This window comes from Cetorhinus maximus, chromosome 16, assembly GCF_964194155.1.
Source record: "Cetorhinus maximus chromosome 16, sCetMax3.hap1.1, whole genome shotgun sequence".
Taxonomy (NCBI): Eukaryota; Metazoa; Chordata; class Chondrichthyes; order Lamniformes; family Cetorhinidae; genus Cetorhinus; species Cetorhinus maximus.
The window spans coordinates 28,977,084-29,004,016 of NC_135894.1; positions in this window are offsets into that span (position 1 = coordinate 28,977,084).

The window sequence follows — 26,933 nt, forward strand, 5'->3', positions numbered from 1 at the left end:
GAAAAACCAAGTCCACGAAGGCCATGGTGACAATGAATGAATGAATGGTGATGAAACACAGTATGAAGCAATGTAAAATGTTTATGATGAGTGGTGTCTAGGAATACTGCGGGGTTTATTTCAGAACCCTTCATTTTACATTTCCTAAACCCTAATAATTTGACAGTTCTTCTTGCTGTGCCGGCTGAAGATATAACCTTCTGGACAGGCGCATCGATAGCCCCCGCTGGTATTGATGCAAAGCTGAGAGCAGCCACCATTCTTATAGGAGCATTCATTAATGTCTGTAATATAAAAACAACACACCTACCTTAGATTCATCTTCAATTAGCATTTCATTTCTCAAAATGTCTGAGCTATTTTTAGGAACAGCCTATGACTCAACATTGGTAAATAACTGTAGGCAAAACCACAAAAATGCATTTTTTTTCATTCATTCATTGGATGTGAGCATTGCTGGCAAGGACAGCATTTATTGCCCAATCCTAATTGTGATTGAGAAGCTGGTGGTGAGCCACCTAACAATTGACTGCCTTGCTCGGCCATTTCAGAGGACAGTTAAGAGTCAACCACATTGCTGTGGGTCTGGAGTCACATGTAGGCCAGACAGGTAAGGATGGCAGATTTCCTTCCCTAAAGGACATTAGTGAATCAGATGGGTTTTTATAACAATCAACGATAGTTTCATGGTCACTATTACTGTAAATGACTTTATATTCCAAATTTATTAAATAATTGAATTTAAATTCCTCCAGCTGCCATGGTGGGATTTGAACTCATGTCTCTGAATTATTAGTCTAGTAATATAACCACAATGTAGCCATAACCTCAATTATTCATTTGCTATAGCCAAGAGTTTGTTTTGGTTGATCTTTCAGGTACAGCCTTTGTAGATGAATTAGACCATGGAGTGATAATTACCGAGGGAATGCTGAATGGTACAAGTACTCCCTTTATGACAGAGACATCAGACTGAGGCCCTGTCTGCTCTCTAATGTGGATATAAAAGATTCCATGGCACTAGAGCAGGGGAGTTCTCCCAGTGTCCTGGTCAACACTTATCCCTCAGCCAGCATCATTAAAAGAGATTATCCAGTTATTGGACCGAATCTCCTGATGTCCAGATTGTCAGAGACCAGATGTACGACTAAAGATGCACGCAGACCCTGTGGAAGTCCCGATGTGCTGACCTCGATTGGAATTGGCTGGGATGTTTGAACTTCTGATGGATAAATCCCCTGCTGTGTGGGATCCTCTGTGAATGTCTCTCTTAATTAGAGTCAAAGACTTTGGACAGTCCTGTGGTATTTACCTGAACCCAGAAAATGTTAAACAGATTAAAACCTAGTATAACTCCGGGGTAATTATTGAACTGACCCCCCAGTCACCCCCCCCCACCCGACCACAACCACCGATGCCGCCTGACCCGACCCCCCAACTGTCTTCCCGACCACCCCGACTACTCCCCGACCCAACCCAACCCGACTAACCCCCTTGACCGCCTGACTAACCCCTGACCCGACTACCCCCGATTAGCCCCCCAACCACCCGACTACCCTCCTGACCCAACCTGACTTCTCCCCCCTCTCCTGACCACCCGACTGCCACCCCCGACTACCCCTGGTCCAACCTGACTAACTCCCCAACCTGACTAGGCCCCTGACCCCTGCGATTACCCTGTGACTTCCCAACTACCCACCCCAAACTATCCAACAACCACCTGTCTATTCACCTACCCATAACTCACTACCGCCTTCTTGTCCGTCCCTCCCAACCACTCAACTACACCCCCCGAACAGACCTGACTACCACCCTGACATGATTACTCCTTCCAAGCTGACCCAACTACCACCCCCACACAACTGCCAACCTGCCCACCTACACACCTCACCCACTTCATGCATCTCACCCACCTACACACTTCACCACCTACCCATTCTACACACCTACCTATCCTACCCATTCACCCACTCACCCGCCTACCCAATCACCCACCTATCCATTCTCCTGTTCACCCACCTGCCCATTAAGACTGGATCTGTAAACTTACTGTACACCAGCTAATGCCATAAAAAAACCGTGTCCTGTCTTCGCCAGACTCTACCCCAGTTCAACGGAGCTTCCCAGGGACAGCTGGGATCAGAAAGTCCCGGGAGAAATGCTTTGCAGTGTCGAGTCAGGGGAATTTGTGAGCACAGTAGCAATCCGATCATCATTGCCGCTGCCTGGAAGATCCAGGCTTTTATTGCTGATTGTGGGAGCTGGCTGTGCGCAAATTGGCTGCTGTGTTTCCAAAATTACAACTATACTTCAAGAAGTATTTCATTGGCTGTAAAGCCAGGGGCCAAACTGAGGTTGTGAAAGGCGCTATAAAAATGCAAGTCTTTCTCTTTCTTTTCTCACCAGATCTCAAACTAAAGGACTTGGTCATTTTGAGAGCTAGTCTTGGTTACGTGAGCAATCCTGTTCTGTCCACTAATAGTGCGTAACAAGAGTAAAGCAACACCATTCATATACAAGAATGAGCAGGAAGATCCCAGATTTGTTCTGTCATTACAAGTTCTCTTTATCATTCAATCAAACTTGTTCTCCATTTTTTCTCAACCCCAGCCTCTCTCGCTGTCTGACCTTTGTTGAGTTAAGTTTTATTCAGCTTCCTGCCCACTATTGTGAATTGTACTGATAATAATGCAATAATCCATTGAACTAGATGACAGTTTATCCAAGTGAAAACAGTCATTCCCTCAGTAAAGTTTAGTTTTTGACTTATTTACCAGACCAGAACAGGATTATTAAAGTAAAATTAAACTAGAATTATCTGCAGTGGGTACAAACTCAGGCCAGTGTACACCAATGTCTTGGAAAGAGCCTTTTATGTGGCAGCTCTCGCACATTTGATATCTCCTAAATTATAATGCCACTTTGGTTTTGTATCAATATAAAAGTGGCCCCTTGGAGGCTATAATGGGAGATATAATGTACTGGAAGAATGAGCTTCACTGGGCCAAATGGCCTTCTACGAATATAGATTGGGTGATCACTTTGCAGAACACCGTTCAGTCCGGAATCGTGACCCCGACCTCCAAGTCGCTTACCATTCCAATTCACATTTTGCTCTCAGGCTCACATTTCTGTCCTCGGCTTGCTATAATGTTCCAGTGAAGCCCAGTGCAAACTGGAGGAACAACACCTCATCTTCCGATAAGGCAGTTTACAGCCTTCCGGACTTAACATTGAGTTCAACAACTTCAGGCCATGAATTCTGTCCTCCATTTTGTATTTGCCAGTCTGTAACTTGTTTACATGTTTTGCTTTCAGACAGCACTGACCTCTATTCTACTATTAACACATTCTGCTATTTTACTTCCAGGCAGCACTGAACTTTATTCTGCTATTAACACCTACTCTGGACCAATGCTTTGTTCCTTTACTTCTACCATTCTCTACATTTCTACCTCCCTTCAGTTCTGAAGAAGAGTCATATTGGACTTGAAATGTTAACTCGGTTTCTCTCTCCACAGGTGATGCCAGGCCTGTTGACTTTTTCCAGCACTTCCTGTTTTTATTTCAGATCTCCAGCATCTGCAATATTTTGCTTCTGCTTTTATGAATCCCTACTTCCTAAATTCTTTTCCTCACATATTCTGGTGTCCCTGTTCCTGGTTGGATAGAATGCTTTGCTGTACTCGCATTCAAGAATGTCTTCACAATTTGAAAATCTTGAACAATGCTACTCCTCCTGGTTAAATCTTGTTTAAGTAGCCCAGTTTCTTTGAGAACACACATGGTCCATGGAGAGGAAAACCTAAGGAAACTGTACAATTCCATTGCTTTTCAATCAATAGATTGGGGTAGACAGTTTGACTTTGCTTTTCAACTGGATTTTACCAATACGAATAAAAATAAGTTATCTTGTAAAACATTTGTGACTGTCTCTTATTGCATGTGTGGTCCAGCTCTTGACTTGCATTCCTCTGCATTGTTTACTTTATATCTTGGATCTGTGCAGAGATGACACTAGTTTCTCTTTGTGTAACAGGTTTTATTTACAGTGCTTTAAAATGTCTGCTCCATGATTCAGCTCTTGGCTATGGCTTCCAACTATTTCTACAACTTGTTTACATTTCTCTGAGTCCACACCCAGGCTTAATTGATCAAATAGAGTGAGCACCAATTGTAAACAGACTCACGCAATCAAACGTAGAACATTTGTGCTTAAATAGAGTTTGTGGGGAAAGTCCACCCTGTTGATGAACATGAGTTCATCTCCAGAATACGAATTATGGAGTCATATTACCATTATGTACTTCTGGTGGACATTCCCTGTGCATGTGCTGAAAGCCTTACCAAAATGGCACCCCAGCCCGTTGCACCAGGAATGTACACACAAGCTGAAGATGCCACGTTCAGTGGCATCCGCCCAAAAATTGGCTGTTCAGGAGCTGAATTTTCCATCCTTAGTATCACAGAATCACACAGTGCAGAAGAGGCCCTTCGGCCGATTGAGTCTGCACCGACACGTGAGAAACACCTAACCTACCTACCTAATCCCATTTACCAGCACTTGGCCCATAGCCTTGAATGTTATGACGTGCCAAGTACTCATCCAGGTATTTTTTAAAGGATGTGAGGCAACCCGCCTCCACCACCCTCCCAGGCAGTGCATTCCAGACTGTCACCACCCTCTGGGTAAAAAAGCTTTTCCTCACATCCCCCCTAAACCTCCTGCCCTTCACCTTGAACTTATGTCCCCTCATGACTGACCCTTCAACTAAGGGGAACAGCTGCTCCCTATCCACCCTGTACATGCCCCTCATAATCTTGTACACCTCGATCAGGTCGCCCCTCAGTCTTCTCTGCTCCAATGAAAACAACCCAAGTCTATCCAACCTCTCTTCATAACTTAAATGTTTCATCCCAGGCCACATCCTGGTGAATCTCCTCTGTACCCTCTCTAGTGGAATCACATCTTTCCTATAATGTGGTGACCAGAACTGCACACACTGCTCCAGCTGTGGCCTCACCAAGGTTCTATACAACTTCAACATGATCTCCCTACTTTTGTAATCTATGCCTCGATTGATAAAGGCAAGTGTCCCATGTGCCTTTTTCACCACCCCACTAACATGCCCCTCCGCCTTCCGAGATCTATGGACACACACGCCAAGGTCCCTTTGTTCCTCAGAAAATCCTAGTGTCATGCCATTCATTGAATACTTCCTTGTCAAATTACTCCTTCCACCGCACACTTTTCAGGGTTAAATTCAATCTGCCACTTATCTGCCCATTTGACCATCCTGTCTATATCTTCCTGTAGCCCAAGACACTCAACCTCACTGTTAACCACCCGGCCAAGCTTTGTGTCATCCGCAAATTTACTAATCCTACACCCCACATAGACATCTATGTCGTTTATATAAATGACGAATAATAGGGGACCCAGAACAGATCCCTGTGATACACCACTGGACACTGGCTTCCAGTTACTAAAGCATCCTTCTGTCATCACCATCTGTCTCCTACAACTAAGCCAGTTTTGAATCCACCTTATCAAATTACCCTGTATCCCATGTGCATTTGCCTTCTTTATAAGTCTCCCACGTTGGACCTTGTCAAGGGCTTTGCTGAAATCCATATAAATTACATCAACTGCACTACCCTCATCTACACACCTGGTCACCTCCTCAAAAAATTCAATCAAATTTGTTAGGCGTGACCTCCCTCTGACAAAGCCATGCTCACTATCCCTGATCAAACCTTGCCTCTCCAAGTGGAGATAGATTTTATCCTTCAGGATTTTCTCCGATAGTTTCTCTACACTGACGTGAGACTCACTGGCCTGTAGTTCCATGGCTTATCTCCACAACCCTTCTTCAATAGCGGAACCACATTAGCTGTTCTCCAGTCCTCTGGCACCTCCCCCATAGCCAGGGAGGAATTAAAAATTTGGGTCAGAGGCCCTGTGATCTCCTCCCTTGCCTCCCTCAGCAGTCTGGGACTCAAATCATCTGGACCTGGAGATTTGTCCACTTTTAAGCCTGCCAACACCTCCAATACCTTGTCACTCCCAATATCAATTTGCTTAAAAACCTCACAGTCTCTCTCCCCGAGTTCCATACCTTCATCCTCAGTAACCATGGGACCCAAGTTTAAAGCAGTAAAAGTCAAGAGGGACTTCAGATGAGGATTGATGAGTGAAACGGTAGGGTTGTGGAGGCAAAGGGCCAGGTTTTCATTCTGGAAGTGGGTAGCAGACTCTGGAAATTTCCCAGCTCAGCATGTCCACCTTGGGGAAATGCATCAGAAAGATTTTCATTCAGGGGGTGGGGTGTGCGTGGTAGAGCTGGGCCTGGAAGCAGTTCAGAGGTGGAAACAGGGGCTGCCACAAAGCAGCCTGGTTAAAAGCCTCAGTGCTCTGGAATTTCATCCCAGTTGTTTTCTTCAATACTAGGCCATCTATAACCCTCAACCCTCGCACCCCTTCGACTCTCATCCACTCCCTATGCCTCATCCATGCCAACGCATGCCAACATATGCCACTCCATCCACCACTATTGCCTCTTATGGCCCCTTTTGTCAATTTACAGCCAACTCATACCAACCCACCATCATTTGCCCTTTCACCCTCCATGCCAACTCACCCAGTATCCACCATAGCAGACATCAGGAGCCATGTTGATAAAGTTCTAAGTATTATTACAGTATTGCTGAAAGAAGAGACATGTCAAAGCATTTCATCTTGCACTCATCAGGACAATTCGCAGGAATACCAATGTAAAAGGAAAGCAACAGTATATACTGTATGTGAAGAGAGTGCTGATAGGTTGGCAAGTACATTCTGATTGGTAGAAGCATTGCCACAGAGAATGCACCAGTGTTGGCCTCTGACAGTTAACTGTCAAGCATTGTTTGAAATTTAAACCAGGCAGCTTGACCCTGATTGGTTAAGGCATTGCCCTGAGGAATGAGTCAGCGAATGGCCATCACTTATTTTGTTTAGCTGAAACAGGCTCAATGTGTGTACATGTTCTTTCTGTCTGTAAAGAACAGGGCCCTGTGTATTAATATATGTAGCTACCAGTACACGCAAATGCACCACACTGCGAGCCCAACTGACAATATTAAATTGGTTGTCAGCATAATTCTTAGCACACTGAGCATTATTTAGCAAATGTTGTCCAATGGTGGAATCACATCTAATGTTGGACACTTTGTTTTGAGTTTTGTTAGCACGGGCTGGTTGGGTACGGGCTGTACCTTGCCCATTGTGACCAGCAGCTGGGACATGCTGTTTGATACGATCTGCCAGTCTTTGGGATGTGTGGCCTACATAACTAGCATCACACTGACACTGAAATTCATATGCCACATTACTCATTTGTGTGATAGGCTGAATGTCTTTTTGGCTTGACGGCAGCATCCTGTTAGTGGCGAATACCACTCATGTTCCTACTGCATAGTAGCAGCGTGAAACAGCTAGCTTCATCTGTTACTCAAATTTTTGAGATACCTTCCCCGTCCAGGGTAATCTGAAGTAGACTGGGCACTTTTCAGGGTCGAAAGTGACAACATTAGACCCATTCATGCGTTTGCGTGATGTACAGCACAAAATGATCTGATTAGGGCAGCCATTATCCCACAGGATGTCTTTGATGCCCCTATATCAGCATCAAGCTTGCATGGTGGGAAAATGGCTCAGGCCCTATTTATGAGTTTGCTGATAAGACCAATCTTATAGTGCATGGAACTGTAAGAGTCCCAACGTGTGTCCTGGCCAGTGAAGGTAGGCTTGCGATAAACCATGGTAGGGAATCCCCTGGCAGATTTCTCAACCAGTGCATCAAGGAATGGGAGTTCATTTGACTGTTCCATTTCAAAGATGAATTTGAGCACAGGATAGAGCCCATTAAGACATGTAAGGGAATAGTTACATGCAGCTGCGGATTTAAATACAGCAAATGTATCGTCCACATATTGGAAATATGCAAGGGGTAGGAGGTTAGGTATCATTCCATTGAAGACACATTTCTCATGTAGCCCAGCAAAGATGGTTGAACCCAATAAAGACTGGCGGATCTTATCAAACAGCATGTCTCAGCTGCTGGTCACAACGGGCAAAGTACAGACTGTACCCAACCAGCCCGTGCTTGCAAAACCCAAAACACAGTGTCCAACATTAGATGTGATTCTGCGATTGGACAACGTTTGCTAAATAATCCTCAGCATGCTAAGAATTACGCTGACAACCCCAATTTAAGATTGTCAGTCGGGCTCTGTGTGGCACATTTGCGTGTAGCTACATATATTACTACATAGGGCCCTGTTCTTTGCAGACAGAAATAACATGTACACACATTGAGCCTGTTTCAGCTAAACAAAATAAGTGACAGCCATTCGCTGACTCATTCCTCAGGGCAATGCCTTAGCCAATCAGGGTCAAGCTGCTTGGTTTAAATTTCAAACAATGCTTGACAGTTAACTGGCAGTCACCATCACTGGTGCATTCTCTATGGCAATGCCTCTACCAATCAGAGTCCACTTGCCAACAAATCAGCACTCTCTTCACATACAGTATATATTGTTGTTTGTCCTTATATTGGTATTCTTGCAAAGTGTCCTGATGAGTGCAAGATGAAAAGTTTAGACATGTCTCTTCTTTCAGCAATACTCAAGCTCTGTACTACCAAACAACTATTATTATAGACTTCAATATGCGTAAACAAAATTTCATCCATGACATTCAGTACATTTAACTCCCCTCAAGTACTTAATCTGCTGTAAAAACAAACATTTGTATTCATAACCCATATCAAAGACTGCTAATCCTTTAATAACCTCTTGAAATTGTCAATCAAACTGTGAACGTAGAGCCCTCACCGCTCTCCTGTGGTATTGTGGTAATGACAGATTGTGGCAGCAGTCAAGCTGCCACAAGTCAATTATACTATAATGATAGCCCTTAGGGTTTTGTCAACAAACATCTACTGAAACTGCTTGAACTGTTTTTTTTTCTCTCAGACACACAGGTGGGTACATTTTTTTCAAACTTTAAAGATCAGGGGATTTAAATAACTTGACAGCTTGACAGTTCTACATACCTTAACCACCCTTCAAGAGAGTTTACGTGTCCCCCATGAAGTTGTGGAACACACACTGTGGGTTGGGGCCATTCCTGGAGTGAAAATTGAATCTGCTTGTCTTGTGCACTGAGTTTAAATGCCTCAGCTGAGTTTGGGTATCACTCATGCACAGTTCACACCATGCCTCCTTTCCCCTTGCTGTGAAAGTGGCACGTTCCGGAAATGGTTATGGGACCTCCAGATCCGGATCCCGTCTTTTCTTTTTTAAAGGTCCCCGGACTCTCCACGACCCTGAGAAAATCCAGCCCGAAATCACTGGACCTCTTTACGCAGCAGTTGGATATTGCGGTGGGTGTTATAACCATGAGTGGTTTTAATCTAGATAAAGCTAAGATGGATGAAATGACCCTTCCCCATCTGCACCCATCTTTTAAAGACTAGCAAATGGGAGGGACAATTACAAAATGAAAGACATATCTCACCTTCACAGTGATACTTGTCACCATTCAATACGTAACCATGTGGACAAATACAACGGAAAGAGCCAGGAAGATTCAAGCATCTCCACTCACATTGCCGCTGTCTGCGATGCAAATCCAGGCACTCATTAATATCTACAGGGACAGAATAGTTAACACTGCACGTGAGCGGGTAGTAATGTTAAACATCTCCATTAACATGCTCATTTACATACAGTAACAAATTGAAACCAGCTATTCATCCTGTTGGGCACCGTTTTAGGAACTCGTTGAAAGGCATGGTCTGCCTGAAACTCATACAGCACATGTATACCCACATGGATTCCTGAGGAAGGAATTAATGTTGTTTGTGTAATTGTGCTTTCTTCAAATATGTCAGAGGAGGAATGAAGAGTTTTTTTATCACCTGGCCAATTGTAATGATCGGGAATGCACTGCACGAAAAGGTGCAGGAAGTGGAATCAATCCTCAATGTCAAAAAGTCTTGAAAGAATGACAGAATCACAGAATTGTTACAGTGCAGCAGGAGCTCCATTCGGCCCATCGTGTCTGCACCAGCTCTCCGAATGAGCATTTCACCTAGTGCCATTCTCCTGCCTTTTCCCCAGAACTCTGCACATTGCTTCTTTTCAAATAATCATCTAATTCCCTTTTGAATGCCTTGATTGAACCTCCACCACACACCCAGGCAGTACATTCCAGATCCTAACCACTCGCTGTGTGAAAAAGTTTTCTCTCATATCGCTTTTGCTCCTTTTACCAATTACCTTAAATCTGTGTCCTCTGTTTCTCTATCCTCCCCGGATGGGAACAGTTTCTCCCTATCTACTCTGTCCAGTCCCCTCATGATTTTGAATACCTCTATCAAATCTCCTCTCAACCTTCGCTTCTCCAAGGAAAACAGTTCCAACTTTTCCATTCTATCTTCATAACTGAAGTTTCTTATCCCTGGAACCATTCTCATAAACCTCTCCTGCACTCTCTCCAATACCTTCTCATCTTGCCTAAAATGCGGCGCTCACAACCATACGCAGTACTCCAGCTGAGGTCCAGCTAAAAGGAATGGGGAAAGAATTTACAGGCCTATGGGAAAGAACAAGAGTGCAGGCCTCATTGGCTAGCTTCTTCAAAGATCCAGCAAGGCACAATGGGCCGAATAGCCTCTTTCTGCTGAAATGTGTCAGTGCCTGTTAGATTGCTCTGTGTTATTCCCTTTTCAGTAGCCAATGGGGCATTCCATAATAAAAGAGCGGCCATTCCCTGCCAGCTTAGATCTACCTGAGCAGGAACATCTGAAGGGAACAGGAGCATTCTGTTACTCCATGATACAGGGAGCCCTTCCATTATTCTCCACACATTCACTAATATCTGGTTTTAGGTGAGGTAAGATTATTACTGGAGATTCATTCAGAAACCAACATTTTCAGCGCCTGCAGATCACTTTAGGGGTTTGATAGGGTAGACACAGAGATTGTTCCTGCTGGTCGGGGAATCTAAAACTTGGAGACACGGTCTCAGGATAAGAGGCTGATCATTTAGGATTGAGATGAGGAGACATTTCTTCACTCAAAGGGTTGTGAATCTTTGCAATTCTCTATTCCAGAAAGTTGTGGATGCGCCTTCGTTGAATAAATTAAAAGCTGGGATTGACGGATTTTTGGTCTCTCAGGGAATTAAGAGATATGGGAAAAAGGCGGGAATCTGGAGTTGATGCCCAAGTAGAGCCATGATAATATTGAATGGTGGAGCAGGCTCAATGGCTGTGTGGTCTACTCCTGCTCCTGCTTCTTGTGTTCTTTAGGGAAGACTGCAGCATACATGATCATAGGAGCAGGAGGAATCCATTCAGCCCCTTGTACCTGCCCTGCCATTCAGTGAGATCATCACTGATCTGTACGGTATCTCAGTTCCATTTGCCTGCCTGTGTTCTGTTCTGTGGCCTAACGGTGTCTGCCAATCACAGCCTTGAAAGTTTTACTTGGCCAACGTGGACCTTAACTGCCCCTTGAAATGGCCCACCAAGGCATCTAGTTCAAGGGCAATTAGAGCTGGGCAATAAATGCTGGCCTTGCCAGCGACGCCCATGTCCCATGAAAGAATAAAGAAAAACTCAAGGGATTACAACAACAACTTCGACATGGTCCTTTCAGCTTAGGGTAGATAGGCAAAAGCTTGGACAAAGAGATGTGTTTTAAGAGGCCCTTTAAAAGAGGGAGAGACATAGAGAGGTAGAGAGGTTTAGAAAGGAATTCCACAGCTTAAGGCCGAGATAGCTCCACCAATGGTGGAGCGATTAAAGTTGGGTCTGAATTAGAGGAGCGCAGATATCTCAGAGGGTTGTGGGGTTGGAGGACGTTACAGAGAAATGGAGGGGAGAAGCTATGGAGGGATTTGAAAATAAAGATGAGAATTTTAAAATTGAAATTTTACTTAACCAGGAGCCACAGTAGGTCAGTGAGCACGGGGGTGATAGGATAACAGGACTTGGTTTTAATTAAGACACAGGCAGCAGAGTTTTGGATGATCTGAAGTTTATGGAGGCTAGAATGTGGGAGGCTGGATAGAAGTGCATTGGAATAGTCAATAGATAACAAAGAGAGGGCTGGGGCGTTCAGTAGCTGGTGAGCTGATGCAGGGATAGGGTCAGGCGATGTTCAATCATCGATCGTCAGCATCCTTCCATCTGTGTAAGGTGGGCATGCAGCAAATCAGATCCACTAGGGATGGGGCAGCTTCATATGGTGCACACTCACTGGTGGCTGAACAGACCGATCCATGAGCAGCAGGTTCTGCCACAACATGAAGTAGTTATCAGGCGTCATTGGTGTTTTCAGTGCTGGCACCTGTTGCCAAGCCACTGTAGCCACTGAGGTCAGGCTGGCACTTGCTGGCCCTTAGATGTTGCCAGTATTTTCCTCTGTTGGCAGAGGCTGTCTCCCAGGTGTGAGAATCGACGTTCAGGGCCTTCATGTCACACTTGCAATACGAAACAGAGCTTCCAGACCTCCCGGCTCCGGCTACCACGCCATTAGGAAAATTCATGGGGATGCAACCCTCTTCCATTCTGTGTACGTGCCCAAGCCAGCAAAGTCACCTAGGCTTGATGAGTGTCGCCATGCTTGGGAACTTTATGTTTGAGCGGGCTGCCACATTCATGATATTGTCCTTCCATGAGATGCCCAGAATGCTATTGTGATGGAAATAGACAGTGTGAATGATGCCGTGAATATGGGTTAAAACTCATCTGGGGATTATATATTGCCAACAGTCTGGTTTATGGAGTCTATTATCACAATTTAACCCCTGAACCCTGTTTTATTCTGGTAAATCTGCGTTACACCGTCTCCAAGACCAATGTATCTTTACCGTGGTGCAGGGCACAGAACTGTGAAAATTCTCTAAGGATGGGATTTTCTGCTCCCGTTGGTGTTGGGCGTGTTTGGTGGTGTGAGCAGACAATATGGCAAGAAGGCCAACAATCAGTTTCATGCTGTCATGAAGCCAGTTTGCGATCGTCCGCTCTATCCATCAATGACGGGCCACGTTCCCGCTGGCGCATATCGGGAAACTAATTTCAATACTTCAGCATCTCATTATAATTCCTGCTCACCGGAATCACCCCCCTATGCTGGATCATCCGGGCATGTCAGTGTGATTGCACACCCACGTGTTTCACAACTGTACGTAAGCAACGTGCACCTGGCGAGCTGCACTTCACTCGGGACTTCGAGGTTTGTTTGCCCACCTTGCTTCGGGCAGCACTTGTGGTCATCAGTGCCAGACTTTGCCAACAGCACATCACTTTTGGGGGGCTCATGGGCAGGTCTCTACCTACCAGACCAGCTGTAAGGCTGGGGGTGGTTTTTCAATGGCTGCAGGGCGTTTGCTTGGGGAAGGGGGATAAGAGGCCTCAAGCAAGGGAAGAGGCTGCAGGGCGGGGGCTGTACTGGGGAAGAGGGGTAACCAGGGGTGTGTGTGGGGGGACATATTCATCTGTGCAAGTGACCTCAATATAGTGAGGGCTGAGGAGAGTGTCTCCAGAGGAGATGAGGCCAGATGGACATGTGAGGGTGTGTGTGTGTGAGAGAGTGAGTGGTGATGTCCCTTGAGCTGGCAGTGAGTGAGATGCCAGGGAATGTGTGATGGGCTTGTGAGTGTGTGAGTTTAGAGAGATGAGATGGTTGCCTTACCCTGGCAGCACAGATGAGATTATTCATCCTCTTTCTGCGCTGGATGGCCAACCTCTTCTGTGCAGTGTTGGCACTGACTGTCACTGTCACCGCCTCCCAAGCTGGAGTGGTGAGATTGCTGGACCTCCTGCGGCCAGAGCAGGGGTAGAGGACATCACTGCGGCCTCCAAAAGGCATTCCAGTGATGAGTCACTGAACTCTTCCTGGCTTTCAGGCCCACATCTTCACTGGAGCAGTCCTGGGCTGTGAGCATTGAGAACTGTGTGTGCGGCTGCAGTTTAGATATGGCCCCTGGGGTGAGGGAAGACTGAGGTAACGGTGTGGCGGGCGATTCAGAGGCTGCCCGGCAGCGAGACGGCGTGTTTCCTGTGGCTGCATAATTAATGAGGGGGGAAGCAGATGATAAGCACGAAAGCCTGTCATTGTGGCCGGTGGGTAAAACATCGCTTTTCACGCCCGTTACTGCACTTGGTGCAGATCTGGGACCATTCTGCCTTAAATGTGGCCTAGTCAAAGCTCTTTACAACTGCCTTCAATCCCTTTATATTTCAGCCCCATTGAGATAAGCACCAACTTTCCATTTGTCCTTTGATGAATTCTTGTACCTATTTACTACTTTTTTAGTGATTTCCGCATCTGGACACCCAAATCCTGAAATCTCGCTGTTATTCTGATCGAGTCCAGAGCCCAGGCAGTATTGAGTGTACTGGTAAATAAGGGTTCAGACTGGTATAAGCACCTTGACATCTTCAGGGTGCAATATAAATAGAAGATGTGGCTGTTGTATAACTCCAGCTTTAAACACCCTGTTGTTTATCCTCCAATCACACAGCCCTGACAGAGCTGTAACCATGACTTTGTACAAATTCGAAGGATGCTCCAATCTTGGTTATTAACAGGAGTGGGGATTGAGGGCTCAGACTTTTGGGTGGGGCAGCTGGAAGTCATGTTTTAACTCGACACCATGTCCTATTGGCCCTGATGGGTTCCTCACCCGGAGGTCAGCCTGACTGACAGAGTTGACTTCTAGTCAGACAGGAAGCCCTCTGCAGTTAGGTTCAATACATGACCCGGAGTGGAAGTGGGTCTGATCCCTGATGTTGGGAAAAGTAGGGAGGGTTAGGGGTTTTGACCCCAGGGAGGGGAGCAATGACCAGCTCTGGGGGAAAGGGGCTAGTTCCCCAATCGCAAGGGTCTTTGTATGCGTGTAGTATGAGGAGGGGTGGGGGAGGGGGCTTGAGGGGGTAGGAAATGTATTCGCACGTCTCCTAACCAACAAGCTGTGCTGTAAAAGCATCTGCATTCTCCCCAAGCTGTCTTTACCTCCCTTTCAGCAGACAGGTTCCCCAAAGACTGAGATATCCAGCTATGCGCTGTCAAATGAGCCGTCCACCTGGTGAAGCTATAACATAGGACTACTTGTGTGCTAAACAACATAAGCAGCAAGTGATAGACAGAGCTAAGCGATCCCTCAACCAACGGATCAGATCTAAGCTCTGTAGTTCTGCCACATCCAGTCGTGAATGGTGGTGAACAATTAAAAAACTCACTGGAGGAGGAGGCTCCACAAATATCCCCATCCTCAATGACGGTGGAGCCCAGCACATCAGTGCTAAAGATAACGCTGAAAGATTTGCTACAATCTTCAGTCAGAAGCGCCGAGTCAATGATTAATCTCAGCCTCCTCCAGAGGTCCCCAGCATCACAGATGCCAGTCTTCAGCCAATTGATTCACTCCACGTGATATCAAGAAATGGCTGAAGGCACTGGATGCTGCAAAGGCTATGGGCCCTGACAATATTCCGGCAATTGTATTAAGGCTAGCCAGAACTAGCTGCACCCTTAGCCAAGCTGTTCCAGTTCAGCTACAACACTGGCATCTACCCCGGCTATGTGGAAAATTACTCAGGTATGTTCGGTACACAAAAAGCAGGACAAATCCAACCCGGCAAATTACCGCTCTAATTACTCGATCATCAGCAAAGTGATGGAAGGTGTCATCGACAGTGATATCAAGCGGCACTTACACAGCAACAACCTGTTCACTGATGCCCAGTTTGGGATCTGCCAGGGCCACTCAGCTCCTGACCTCATTACAGCCTTTGTCCAAACATGGACTAAAGAGTTGAACTCCCGAGGTGAGGTGAGAGTGACTGTCTTTGGTGAATCGGCAACATTTAACCAAGTCAAGGAGTTCTAGCAAAACTGAAATCAATGAGAGTCAGAGGGGAAACTCCCCGCTGTTTGTAGTCATATCTAGCACAAAGGAAGATGGTTGTGGTTGTTGTAGGTCAGTCATCTCAGTTCCAGGACATCACTGCAGTAGTTCCTCAGGTTAGTGTCCTCGGCCCAACCATCTTCAGTTGTTTCATCAATTACCCTCCTTCCATCATAAGTGGGGATGTTCGCTGATGATTGCACAATGTTCAGCACCATTCACAACTCCTCAGATACTGAAGCAGTCCATGTCCAAATGCAGCAAGACCTGGACAACAGTCAAGCTTGCGCTGATAAGCGGCAAGTAACATTCGTGCCACACAAGTGCCAGGCAATGACCAGCTCCAACAAGAGAGAATATAGCCATCTCCTCTTGACATTAAATGGAATTACCATCGCTGAATCCCTCCTTAACAATACCCTAGGGGTTACCATTGACCAGAAAGTGAACTGGACTAGCCATATAAAACTGTGACGACAAGAGCAGGTCAGAGGCCGGGAATCCTGCAGCGAGTAACTCACTTTCTGACTCCCCAAAGCCTGTCTACTATCTAAGAGGCACAAGTCAGGAGTGTGATGGAATACTTTCCACTTGCCTGGAGGAGTATGGTTCCAACTGAAGTCAATAAACACAGCACCATCCAGGGCAAAGCAGCCAACTTGATTGGCACCACATCCACAACTTCAACACACACTCCCTCCACCACCACCACACAGTGGCAGCAGTTACACACTTTAGAAGTTGCACTACAGCAACTCACCAAGGCTCCTTTGACAACACCTTCCAAACATGTGACCGCTGTCATCTAGAGGGTCAAGGGCGCAGACACATGGGAATACCAACTCCTGGAAGTTCCCCTCCAAGCCACTCACCATCCTGACTTGGAAATATATCGCTGTTCCTTCACTGTTGATGGATCAAAATCCTGGAAATATGGTTCAGAGCTCATAACAGGGCCAAAAATGTCACAAAGCTTGCTAACCATCCATATTAGCCTCAGACAGCTGCCAAGATGAGGAGTGAAATTGGTGTGCCGGAGTGAAGATTGTGGCAGGAACAGAAGACAATGGCCTGGATATTTGTCAGCAGGGTAAATGCTCTGACACCACCATCACCACTCTTGGGTATGTCCTGTCCCACTGGCAAGACAGACCCAGCAGAGGGGGTGGCACAGTGGTATACAGTTGGGAGGGAGTTGCCCTGGGAATCCTCAACATCGACTCTGGCCCCCATGAAGTCTCATGGCATCAGGTCAAATATGGGCAAGGAAACCTCCTGCTGATTATTACGTACCGCCCTTCTTCAGCTGATGAATCAGTGCTCCTCCAAGTCGAACATCGCTTGGAGGGAGCACTGAGGGTGGGAAGGGCACAGATTGTACTCTGGATGTGGGACTTCAATGGCCATCATCAAGAGTGTCTCAGTAGCACCCCTATTGACTGAGCTGCCCGAGTCCTAAATAACATAGCTGCTAGACTGGGTCTGCGGCAAGTGGTAGGGGAACCAACAAAAGGGAAAAACATACTTGACCTCATCCTCGCCAACCTGCCTGCCGCAGATGCATCTGTCCATGACAGTATCGGTAGGAGTGACCACTGCACAGTCATTGTGGAGACAAAGTCCCGCCTTCACATTGAGGATACCCTCCATCATGTTGTGTGGCACTACCACCATGCTAAATGGGATAGATTTCGAACAGATCTAGCAACTCACGACTGGGCATCCATGAGGCGCTGTGGGCCATCAGCAGCAGCAGTATTGTACTCAAATACAATCAATAACCTCATAGCACGGCATATCCCCCACTGACCATTACCCTCAACCCAAGGGATCAACCTCAGTTCAATGAAGAGTGCAGGAGCACATGTCAAGAGAAGAACCAGACATACCTAAAAATGAGGTGTCAACCTGGTGAAGCTATAACACAGGACTACTTGTGTGCCAAACAACATAAGCAGCAAGTGATAGACAGAGCTAAGCGATCCCACAACCAATGGATCAGATCTAAGGTCTGCAGTCCTGCCACATCCAGTCGTGAATGGTGGTGGACAATTAAATAACTCACTGGAGGAGGAGGCTCCACAAATATCCCCATCCTCAATGATGGAGGAGCCCAGCACATCAGTGTAAAAGATAAGGCTGAAGCATTTGCAACATCTTCAGCCAGAAGTGCCGAGTGGATGATCCATCCCTGCCTCCTCCGGAGGTCCCCAGCATCACAGATGCCAGTCTCCAGCCAATTCGATTCACTCCACGTGATATCAAGAAACGGCTAAAAGCACTGGATACTGCAAAGGCTATGGGCCCTGACAATATTCCAGTAATAGTACTGAAGACTTATGCTCCAGGACTTGCCACGCCCCTAGCCAAGCTGTTCTGTACAGCTACAACACTGGCATCTACCTGGCTAAGTGGAAAATTGCCCAGATATGTCCTGCATACAAAAAGCAGGGCAAATCCAACCTAGCCAAATATCGCCCCATCAGTCTACTCTTGATCATCAGTAAAGTAATGGAAGGGGTCATCAACAGTGCTAACAAGCAACACTTACTTAGCAATAACCTGCTCACTGACGCTCAGTTGGCATATGCCAGGGGTCACTCAGTTCCTGACCTCATTACAGCCTTGGTTCAAACATGGACAAAAGAGCTGAACTCCCGAGGTGAGGTGAGAATGACTGCCCTTGATAGCAAGGCTGCATTTGACCAAGTGTGGCATCAAGGAGCCCTAGCAAAATTGGAGTCAATGGGAATCAGGGGTAAAACTCTCTGCTGGTTGGAGTCATACCTAGCACAAAGGAAGATAGTTGTGGTTGTTGGAAGTCAGTCATCTCAGCTCCAGGACAATACTGCAGGAGTTCCCCAGGGCAGAGTCCTCGGCCCAACCATCTTCAACTGCTTCATCAATGACCTTCCTTCCATCATAAGGTCAGAAGTGGGGATGTTCACTGATGATTGCACAATGTTCAGCACCATTCGCGACTCCTCAGACACTGAAGCAGTCCATGTCCAAATGCAGCAAGACCAGTACAATATCCAGGCTTGGGCTGACAAGAGGCAAGTAACATTTGCACCACACAGGTGTCAGGCAATGACCATCTCCAACAAGAGAGAATCTAACCATAGCCCCTTGACGTTTAATGGCATTACCATTACTGAATCCCTCACTATCAACATCCTGGGGATTACCACTGACCAGAAATTCAACTGGACTAGCCACATAAATACTGTGGCTACAAGAGCAGGTCAGGGGTTAGAAACTCTGTGATGAGTAACTCACCTCCTGATTCCCCAAAGCCTGTCCACCATCTACAAGGCACAAGTCAAGAGTGCGATGGAATACTCTCCACTCGCTTGAATGAGTGCAGCTCAAAACAAAAAGCAGAACAAATCCAGCCCAGCTAATTACCACCCCATCAGTCTACTCTCCATCATCAGTAAAGTAATGGAAGGGGTCATCAACAGTGCTATCAAGTGGCACTTACTTAGCAATAGCCTGCTCACTGATGCCCAGTTTGGGTTCCGCCAGGGCCACTCAGCTCCTGACCTCATTACAGCCTTGGTTCAAACATGGACAAAAGAGCTGAACTCCCGAGGTGAGGTGAGAGTTACTGCCCTTGACATCACTCACCATCCTGACTTGGAAATATATCGGCTGTTCCTTCGTTGTCGCTGGATCAAAATCCTGGAACTCCCTCCCTAACAGCACTCTGGGTGTACCTATACCACATGGACTGCAGCAGTCCAAGAAGACAGCTCACCACCACCTTCTCAAGGGCAACTAGGGATGGGCAATAAATGCTGGCCCAGCCAGTGAAGCCCACATTCCGTGACTGATTTTAAAAATATCATCGGTGAACATCCCCACTTCTGACCTTATGATGGAAGGAAGGTCATTGATGAAGCAGCTGAAGATGGTTGGGCCTAGGACACTACCCTGAGGAACTCCTGCAGTGATGTCCTGGGACTGAGATGATTGACCTCCAACAACCACAACCATCTTCCTTTGTGCTATTTATGACTCCAACCAGTGGAGCGTTTTCCCCCGATTCCCATTGACTCCAGTTTTGCTAGGGCTCCTTGATGCCACACTTGGTCAAATGCTGCCTTGATGTCAAGGGCAGTCACTCTCACCTCACCTCGGGAGTTCAGCTCTTTTGCCCATTTTTGGACCAAGGCTGTAATGAGGTCAGGAGCTGAGTGGACCTGGAGGAACCCAAACTGGGCATCAGTGAGCAAGTTATTGCTAAGCAAATGCCATTTGATAGCACTGTTGATGACCCCTTCCATTACTTTACTGATGACGGAGATTAGACTGATGGGGCAGTAATTGGCCGGGCTGGATTTGTCCTGCTTTTTGTGTACAGGGCATACCTAGGCAATATTCCACATAGCCGGGTAGATGCCAGTGTTGTAGCTGTATTGGAACAGCTTGGCTAGGGGCACGACAAGTTCTGGAGCATAAGTCTTCAGTACTATTGCCGGAATACTGTCAGGGCCCATAGTCTTTGCACTATCCAGTGCCTTCAGCCGTTTCTTGAAATCATGTGGAGTTAATCGAATTGGCTGAAGACTGGCATCTGTGATGCTGGGGACCTCCGGAGGAGAATAACTTAATTTTATTTCATTGTGGAATGTCTGCTAAGGTCTATCTATGTTGGATACTGGGTGAGTTTGCATGAAGAGTGAAAGGGCAAAGGATGGTGGTTGGAGGCCATGTCGTGGAACTAAGTTGGCACTGGGATGGTTGAAGTTCATGGCTTGGCATAGCGGGTATGAGAGACCATTGGGGATGGGTGGCGGGGGCATGTGTTCATACAGGTTGACATGTATAGGCATGGAGAATGAGTGGGTGATGGGTGAGGGCCAGAGGTCGTGATGTTTAAGAAAACAACTGGGACAAGGTAGGCCTTTTAACCAGCCGGCCTGTGCACTCTGCAGCTTCTGTGAACACCTCTCATCTGCATTCAGGGGGAGCCAGCCCTCAGCCCCACCCCCACCCCCCTGAACTAAGTGTCCAGGTTAAAACTGACATGCTTTTCAGATGATATTGCTGAGGGGCAGTGCCAAGGGGCCAGGACCTCACACACTGTATTTTTATAAAATATATATACAAATTTATAAATCCTCATGGCTAATTTCTAAAAGTTTTTAAAACTGGACAATGACTTTTTAAAGTAGTTAAAGCTATTTCTGCCTGTGACCTTAAACAAAAGAGCTACCAGGGGCAGTATCATAGAAACTTGTGCCCCGTTATCTCTGAAGAAACACTGACAACTCCGGTGGGCTGCAGGGAGCAAACTCAAAGGAAACTATACAAAGGCCATCTACATTTCATAAGCCAACTGGAGCTGATTCACCTGCCAGAACAAAGGACCCCACAACCTCCCATTCAAGACATAATGATTGGAACATTAACAATCTCAGGGACCCAGACAAAGGGATACACACACACTTTGTCAAAGCCAAAGTGGTAAGTGTGATTCATGTGACATGACCTCCCTTCCTAACCTCACCCACCTAGCTGGTGGAACCAATAATATTGCCTTGTGGAGCTGCACAGCTCAGTCTGCCATCTTTCCATCGACCTAGTAGCATCACAGAAAAAGGGCTCTGTCCCAGTCTGAATACCTCCCCCCATCTAAACTGTTTCTACAGGAACCTCTGTACCATTGCCTCCAAAGATAATTCATCTCTGCATGCCTATCTCATCATGGAAGTCATCTCTACTGGAAAATTGAATTATCCAGTATCAGTTTTCAGCAAGCTGACCTCTGTGAAGGAATAGGCCATTGCACTTTGATTCTGGATCTGGACTCATATGAAACAATCATTCTTTTCTCTGTGGTCTTTGCCCTGTAATTTCTCTATCCCGCCTTACTGTATGAGTGCACAGGGGGCTATGTAGCAATACCCACCCGCATTTTGAATGTGTGCAAATAAACTAACCCTTTGAGTTCACCCTATTTCTAGTTTGTTGTGGGGTTATTAATAGAAAACTGGATCACAACAAAATTGAGGAATTGGGAAATATGGCGCCACTCATAAAGCAGAAAGCAAATCAAATACCTTTCTGTTTTCAGGCAGGTGGCGAGAGGAGAAATCAGGGCTGTTTAAATTAATCCCCTCCAGTCTGTAACAGGCAGCATATAGATGTTGAATAGGAGGGGAGGCAAGGGTTGTTCCTTGGGGGAGCATGAAGAGAGGACATTGCAAGTGATTCTCTGGCTATGATTAGATAGATAATAATGGAACCAGGTGAGAGCAGCCCCACCCAGCTGAACAACAGAGGAGAGGGGTTGGAGGAGGATGATGTGGTCAACCGTGTCAAAGGCTGTAGACAGGTTGAGAAGGATTAGGAGGGAATGTTTACCCTGTCACAGTCACAGAGGATGTTGTTTATGAAATAAGAGAAAATGCTGGAAAAACTCAGCAGGTCTGACAGCGTCTGTGGAGGGAGAAACAAAGTTAACATTCTGAGTCTGTATGACTCTTCTTCAGACTCCTCATGTCACATGTGACTTGGATAGGAGCTGTTTCGGTACCGTGACAGAGGCAGAAAACTGACTGGAGGGATTCAAACATGGAGTGCCGGAAAGATGGGAATGGGTTTGGGAGATATAACATGTTCAAGATCTTTGGGGAGGACGGAGATGGGGCAGGAATAAGGGCAATGTGGTCAAGCATTAATTTTTTTGAGCAGGGCGGGTGACACGGCAGGTTTGAAGGGGAGAGGGTCAACAGCCGAGGAAAGAGATACTTTCACAACATCAGCTAACGTGGACACCACGGGGGAGGAGCTGTATGTCAGCAGTTTAGTGGGAACAGGATCGAGGGAACAGGAGGTGAGTCTCGTGGACAAGATGAGACCAGACAGGGCATGAGGGAGATAGGAGAGAAACTGGAGAAAGATGTGAGTTCAGGGCTCAGGCAGTGGGGAAGCTTCAGTGTCCAGGTGGGCTAGTGGAAGGGGGGCAAGAGCAGAGGCAGCTGATTGGATGATCTCAATCTTAGTGACAAAGAAGTCCATGAACTCCTGGCACTTGTTGGAGATGAGGGTGGAGGGGACGGGGAGAGGGGCTTAAGAGACCATTTGCAGTCAATAAAAGAAGCTCAGGGTTACCTGTGCAATCCAGGATGATCCGGGAATACTACGTCAGGTTTAGCAGATGAGAGGAGGTCCCGATCGTATTTTATGTGGTCCAGTCAGGTCTGGCAGTGAGTGGTTAAACTAGTTGTCCACCATACCTGGTCAAGTCTGCACCGCTTGGACCTAAAGGAGCAGAGGTGAGGGCCGTACCAGGAGCATGGCCAAGGTGAGGGAGTAAACCTGAAAATCTCAAATAATTCACAGTATATCAACCTGACCCATAAATGTGACTCTAACAATGATCCTACTTGATGCAGCCATCAGCGGCCTGCGCCCTCCCAATCTCTGTGTTTTACTAGTGTCTAACACTGTCTTCCTCTCCTTACAGTCTTCCCATGCAGGACAACCCTGTACACCACCCCTGTGCCCTAACCCTGCCACAGCCAACAAACTGCCTTGGAGACCAAGACTGGTGCCCACAGCTCCCTGGGTGTAAACAAATGAGGATGGCAGACCAATGTACCAAGGTCCATTCCCAACATCATTAAACACACGGGACTCTGGGTTACAGGCAGGATCCAATATCTCGGACAACATCTGGCTTTCTATATAGAGAGGGGGAAGAAAGGAGCTGGAGGAAGGAAGGAACTTAATAATCACAATCCCGAGAGAAAAAGTACGAGGAAAACTATTGAGACTAAAGGCTGACAAGTCCTCTGGACTGATAGTCTGCATCCTAGTGTCGTAAAGGAAGTAGCTGCAGAGATAGCAGATGCATCTTCCAAAATTCCCTAGGTTCTGTAATGGTTCCAGCAGATTGGAAACCCTCTATTCTGAAAGGAGGGAGGCAGAAAGCAGTAAACTATAGGCCAGTTAGCCAAACATCTGTCATTGGGAAAATGCTGGAATCCATCACTAAGGAAGTAGTAGCAGGATATTTTGAAAATTATAATACAATCAGACATGGTTTTGTGAAAAGAAAATCATGTTTGACAAATTTATTCAAGTCCTTTGAAGATGTAACAAGCAGGCCACAGGGATCAGTGCTAGGGCCTCAACTATTTATGATCTATATTGATGACTTAGGCCGGAATTTTCCAGCCCCATTCCGGGTGGGACCCACCGCTGGCGAGGCGGCGCCCCAGCCAGAGGCGCATTGACTTGCGGCGGGAACAGGAGATTGCGGCGGCAGACGGGTGTGGAAAATCCTGCCCAGAATGATCAAGGGCTGAAAATACTTAACCAAATTTGCCGACAATACAAAGATAGGGAAACAAGATGTGAGGAGGAAACAGAAAGTCTGTAAAGATATATAGAGAGGCTAAGTGAGTGGGCAAAAATTTGGTAGAGTACAACGTGGGAAAATTGAGGTTGTCCACTTTGGCAGGAAGAATAGCAAAACAGAATGTTATTTAAATAGAGAGAGACTGCAGAACTCTGAGGTACAGAGGGATCTGGGTGTCCTCTCAAATGAGTTACAAAAAGTTAGCATCCAGGTGCAGCAAGTAATTAGGAAGACAAATGGAATCTTGGCATTTATTACAAGCGGGATGGAGTATAAAAGTAGGGAAATCTTGCTACAATTGTTGATGAAACTACATCTAGAGTAATGTGTACAGTTTTGGTCTCCTTATTTAAGGAGGGATATATTTGCATTGGAAGCAGTCTAGAGAAGGTTCACTAGGCTGATTCCTGGGATTGTCTTATGAGGAAGGTTGAGCAGATTGGGCTGTATCGATTGGAATTTAGAAGAACGAGAGGCGATCTTGTTGAAACATAAGATTCTGAGGATACTTGACAGGGTGGATGCTGAGTGAATGTAGAGTTAGGGGTCACAGTTTAAAAATGAGGGCTCTGCCATTCAAGGTGGAGAGGAGGAGGAATTTTGTTTCTCAGAGGGTCTTTCATCTTTGGAATTCTCTTCCTCATACAGCAGTGGAGGCCGAGTCATTGACATTATTCAAGGCTGAGTTAGACAGGTTTTTGATCTACAAGGGAGTTGAGAGTTATGAGGCAGGCAGGAAAGTGGAGTTAAACCTGTAATCAGATCAGCTGTGATGTTATTGAATGGCAGAGCAGGCTTTGGGACAGAATGGCCTCCTCCTGCTTTTATTTCTTGTGATCTTATGTTTATCTTCCTCCTTCTCCCTTTCTGCAGATCTTTCCCTCTCTGTATCCCCTGCTCCATCTCCCTGTCACCTTGCAGATACAGAGGCAGGGCAGCTGCAGCCCCCAGGCCTGTTTTGTGTGGGAAGGTCACTAAACCTCTACCTATGCTGTGAAGATGCAGCAACAGTTCCCACCAAATCCAAGGCCTTGACACAACCCCTGCAAAAACACTCCACAATGCTTCCAGACACTGTGCAACAGCAGAGGTGAGTTCAAACCACCTTGACTGCAAGTTGAATGCCTGGCTGTTTACCTCAATGAGCAGAATTTTGCGCCCCGCGGGTGGGGGCATGCCCCACCTGACCGGGTGTAAATTAGTGCGTGATGACGTCAGCTGAGCCGCCCAATGTCATCGTGCACTCAGCGCGATATTTCCATCGGCAGCTGTGAGCGGGTGCCCATTAGTTACAAGGCCACTTATGGCCATTAACAGTCCAATTGATGCCGATTTTTCATTGCCCGTGTGATTTCGCGCTCGTCGCACGGGCAAATCGGGCAGGTGGCCAGCCAGTATTTTCAAAAACTTCATCCGCGTGTGGGATCAAACAGGTCAGCAGCATTGCCAGTGTGAGTAGTGAGGAGTTTGGTAGATAGTTTGCTGCTGGTTGCTTATTGGTACTTGGCAGCTTCATCTCCATTCTGAGCTTCATTTGTGGCATTTCCAGGCTTTATTTCAGGACTCATTGGTGTCTCCAAGGGCACCAGAGGATTCAGACCGTGTGGACCCTTCCAGGTATCAGACAGCCTTCTGTTACCCTGAGAATGGGGATTGTGGTCTCTGCTGGAGGCACCTCTTCTGAGGAGGAAGAAAGGGGCTGAAGGGAGAGGAGGCCAGGTGTCCCAATGCAGCTTCCAGGGGAGGGACCTGTGGGAGGAGAGGCGCAGGTACAAGGGGCGCAGGGCCAGCAGGAAGTCCAAGGCGGAAGGAGCCGCAGAAGATGCCACTATCCTGCTGCCAGGGTTTACAGGTGGCGATGCAGCTACCTCAATATGTCTGAGGTGCAATGCCGAAGGAGGCTCCGTCTCTCAAGGGAGACAGTGACCTCCATTTGTCAGATGATTGGGCCTGAGATCAGCTCTGACTGTGTGGATGGACACCCCATGCCAATGGCTCTGAAGGTCACAGTGGCCCTCAACTTCTATACCTCTGGCTCTTTCCAGGGCTCAGTGGGTGATCTGTGTGGAGTCTCCCAATCAGCTGTCCACAGCTGCATCAAGCTGGTGACAGAAGCTCTGTTCAGGCAGGTACTGACCTTCATTCTTTACCGTTCAGACGAGGTCAGCCAGGCTGAGTGAGCCAGAGGCTTCGCGGCCATTGCTGGCTTCCCCTGCGTCCAGGGTGCTATAGACTGTACACATGTGGCCATCAAGGCGCCAGCAGGTGAGCCCGGTGCCTTCGTCAACAGGAAGGGCTTCCACTCCATGAACGTGCAGATAGTGTGTGACCACAGGATGCAGATTCTACAAGTCTGTGCAAGGTACCCAGGCAGCTCCCATAACGCTTACATCCTCAGACACTCCCAGGTGCTGAGGCTCTTCAGTGCTCTAGCACGGCTGGATAGTTGGCTGCTGGGTGACAAGGGCTATCCACTGAAGAGGTGGCTCATGACGCCTCTCTGCCATTCAATAACAGAGGCAGAGAAGCGTTAGAATATGAGTCATGCCTCCACAAGGGCAGTGATAGAGAGGACCACGGGTCTTCTGTCGA